The sequence below is a fragment of the Girardinichthys multiradiatus genome, chromosome 18, assembly GCF_021462225.1.
Source record: "Girardinichthys multiradiatus isolate DD_20200921_A chromosome 18, DD_fGirMul_XY1, whole genome shotgun sequence".
Classification (NCBI taxonomy): domain Eukaryota; kingdom Metazoa; phylum Chordata; class Actinopteri; order Cyprinodontiformes; family Goodeidae; genus Girardinichthys; species Girardinichthys multiradiatus.
Window position 1 is genome coordinate 34,467,934 of NC_061810.1, and position 4,102 is coordinate 34,472,035.

General features: G+C 39.0%; 1 long non-coding RNA gene across 1 annotated transcript; it reads right to left on the reverse strand.

Annotated features, from left to right (window-relative positions):
- On the reverse strand, nt 1-3,758 carry LOC124884484. The gene is made up of 4 exons (XR_007042449.1): nt 3,660-3,758; nt 3,382-3,492; nt 2,698-2,791; nt 1-845 (listed from the first exon to the last, which is right to left on the reverse strand). It is a non-coding gene; the product is annotated as an uncharacterized LOC124884484 (long non-coding RNA).
- Nucleotides 3,759-4,102: the final 344 nt, after the last annotated feature.

Below are 4,102 nucleotides of genomic sequence, written 5' to 3' on the forward strand. Positions count from 1 at the left end.
CTCAGAACTGTGCTACATTTCATTTCACAAAACATTGGTTAAGATACATTCCTCATCTTTTCACCAGTAATTAACATTGCTTATACCCAAATGGGCTAATGTGAATCAAAAATCAAGATGGTAGTGGAAGGATGCAATATTCATACTGCTGACTTTTTTTATACAGTGAAAATAAAAAATGTTGATTTTTTTTTCCAAAATTGAAAAATTCCAATAATCTGTAAAACATCAAACTTTCAGTCAAAGAACCTCAATCAGACAGTTTTTACCCAAAAAGGAGACCCTAATACTTAATCAATCAGTAGCTTAACATTTTCTGTTTAGAGGACCATGAAACACTGTAATCAGTTTTAACTGGTCACTTTTAAGTATCCACTCTTTTTTGTCTGTACCAGGGAGAGGATTTTTGCAGATGGCATTGCCATGAACATCACTGGGAACCAGGAAACCAAATGAACAGAACAAAGACATATTTTCTAAATATAAAAACCTGTAACAAGTTTCTATAATTAAGTCAAATGGTCTTTCTTGTGGCATGATGAAACAACCATAAGAAATTAAGTACATTCCAGTTTGCCTTTGAGGCTATGGACCTTCCTGGGCAGCTTTGCTCCATCAAGCTCCAGAAAGATTTTCTGGAATACAGCAAACGTGTTCTTGAGCATCTTGGGATACTCGAGGTTGAGACCGTAGATCAGACCCATCAACAGCATACAGGCTTTGGTTCGGTTACCAAACCCATTCAGCACCCTGTTTCCCTCAATCACCACAGACACTTCAGCTGGATCCTCCTCTGCCAAAGGATTATGAATCACAAGTACCTTCATGGTTTGGTCTGTGTGGTCCTCATGTTTAAGAAACAAAAAAGTAGGGCCATTTTCAGTTCAAGCATATCAACAATACAAGGTTTTAATATAATTCATTTTTCTTGGTAAAGTCTAACTTTTTAACAGACGCTGTTTTGTATAAGAGGGGCAAGGAAAGGGGGTAAAGAAAAGGTGAAAGGAGAAAAGGAGAGTAGAACACATCACGTACAGTGCCTTGCGAAAGTACTCGGCCCTCTTGAACTTTTCAAACTCTTGCCACATTTCAGGCTTCAAACATAAAGATATAAAATTCTAATTTTTTGTGAAGAATCAACAACAAGTGGGACACAATCGTGAAGTGGAATAAAATTTATTGGATGTGTCAAACTTTTTTAACAAATAAAAAACGGAAAAGTGGGGCGTGCAATATTATTCGGTCCCCTTGCGTTAATACTTTGTAGCGCCACCCTTTGCTGCAATTACAGCTGCAAGTTTCTTGGGGTATGTTTCTATCAGTTTTGCACATCGAGAGACTGAAATTCTGGCCCATTCTTCCTTGCAAAACAGTTCGAGCTCAGTGAGGTTGGATAGAGAGCGTTCGTGAACAGTAGTCTTCAGCTCTTTCCACAGATTCTCGATTGGATTCAGGTCTGGACTTTGACTTGGCCATTCCAACACCTGGATACGTTTATTTGTGAACCATTCCATTGTAGATTTGGTTTTATGTTTTGGATCATTGTCTTGTTGGAAGATAAATCTCCGTCCCAGTCTCAGGTCTCTTGCAGACTCCAACAGGTTTTCTTCCAGAATGGTCCTGTATTTGGCCCCATCCATCTTCCCATCAATTTTGACCATCTTCCCTGTCCCTGATGATGAAAAGCAGGCCCAAACCATGATGCTGCCACCACCATGTTTGACAGTGGGGATGGTGTGTTCAAGGTGATGAGCTGTGTTGCTTTTACGCCAAACATATCGTTTTGCATTGTGGCCAAACAGTTCAATTTTGGTTTCATCTGACCAGAGCACCTTCTTCCACATGTTTGGTGTGTCTCCCAGGTGGCTTGTGGCAAACTTTAAACGAGACTTTTTATGGATATCTTTGAGAAATGGCTTTCTTCTTGCCACTCTTCCATAAAGGCCAGATTTGTGCAGTGTATGACTGATTGTTGTCCTATGGACAGACTCTCCCACCTCAGCTGTAGATCTCTGCAGTTCATCCAGAGTGATCATGGGCTTCTTGGCTGCATCTCTGATCAGTCTTCTCCTTGTTCGAGATGAAAGTTTAGAGGGACGTCCGGGTCTTGGTAGATTTGCAGTGGTCTGATACTCCTTCCATTTCAATATGATTGCTTGCACAGTACTCCTTGGGATGTTAAAAGCTTGGGAAATATTTTTGCATCCAAATCCGGTTTTAAACTTCTCCACAACAGTATCTCGAACCGGCCTGGTGTGTTCCTTGGTCTTCATGATGCTGTCTGCGCTTTGAACAGAACCCTGAGACTATCACAGAGCAGGTGCATTGATATGGAGACTTGATTACACACAGGTGGATTCTATTTATCATCATCAGTCATTTGGGACAACATTGGATCATTCAGAGATCCTCACTCAACTTCTGAAGTGAGTTTGCTGCACTGAAAGTAAAGGGACCGAATAATATTGCACGCCCCACTTTTCAGTTTTTTATTTGTTAAAAAAGTTCGACACATCCAATAAATTTCATTCCACTTCACGATTGTGTCCCACTTGTTGATTCTTCACAAAAAATTAGAATTTTATATCTTTATGTTTGAAGCCTAAAATGTGGCAAGAGGTTGACCAGTTCTAGGGGGCCGAATACTTTCGCAAGGCACTGTAATATCTTGAGTTGATCAGTCATTTAATAACATACCTGGCAGTCTTGGAAGAGCTCTTCTTGTTTTTCCCCAAGGTACTCAATAAGACAACAGATGACGACATCCCTTTTTTTTCTCCACACTCTGTGACTGTAAAAAATGAATTTAAGTGACAAGATGTACAGTTTAAGTTAAAGGTTTATTAGATTTAAGGAAATAAAAGTAATTAAAAGTGAACATTGCAGTGTTTTGTTTAATTGTAATATAGCAAGAAAATTGGGACTTCTATTTTGTGGATGCCACAAGAATTGTTTTCAAAAATGTTTTACTTTTCTTTAAATTAAATTCAACCACAAGGGTAGAATTTTATATTTTAATTGATAATGCTTGGGGGGAAAAAACAAGAAAAACGTTGTAAGCCTAGAGGCTTATTGGCATTATTTTAACCTGTTGGAGGGTAGCTTTGAAGTTTTCAAATCTTGTTTAAAAGGTGATCAACTTGTAAATAATCTTCTGACTCACTGTAGGTGAATTAAAACCAAAATAATGCATGCAAATGCTGGAATTTGTTTCTCGTGTCATGCACGAAGCAGAAGTCCTAAATGACTTGCTATAGGAGCAATAAGGTTGTTTACATAAAATCTGTGGAGTAGTAAAACCATTTTGATAATTTAAACTTTTTGCTATTTATCTGCAGATATGTTTTTGCAGTTTTGTGATAAAGTGAAACAACAATATACCTAATTTATTGTGTCCAGGAGAGGGCACATCCTCGATCCTTCAAGTTCAAGTTTTCGCATAAATGTCTCTTCCAGCGAAATAGTTTTTATACGACGAAACTCTTCCTTGATCTGTTGAATGAGCAAAAGAGTCCAAAAATGTGTTTTACTTTTGATGACAGAAAACTAATTAAAGCTGATCTTTCTTCAGATCAGGCACTTTTAGGTTTTATTATTTCTTTCTTTAAGCCCTGCATAGCATACACTGTATGTTATTTTCTTCATCAAGAAATGCATACCCAAAAGTACAGACAGGCCTCTCAAAGGTCTGGAAGTCCCAGCAGAAACATCTACGCATGGAGTGAGGAATGACTTCAGGTTTAATGGAGAGGACCTAACAGGTGAAAAGAGGACAGAAAGGGTAAACATGGAGAGAAAAAGTTAGCAAACCAAAAAATATATATACATATATATATAGATTGTGGTGGAATTTTCTTATTTTGATGATTAACTTCTTTTTCTTTGAGATCCACTTCCTGAGGGCTAGCTTCATGGAGTGCACACATGATGGCAGTCTAATGACTTCACCTGGAGGGACAGAAATCTCCCCGGGAGACTGGTTCACGGCTATCGACCTGAAGTACGCCTACTTTCACGGGAGGCACTTCCAGTTCCGGGTTCTTCCCTTTGGTCTTTCCCTTTCTCCTCGGGTGTGGCAGCGGCCCTTTCCCCCCTGCGGGCA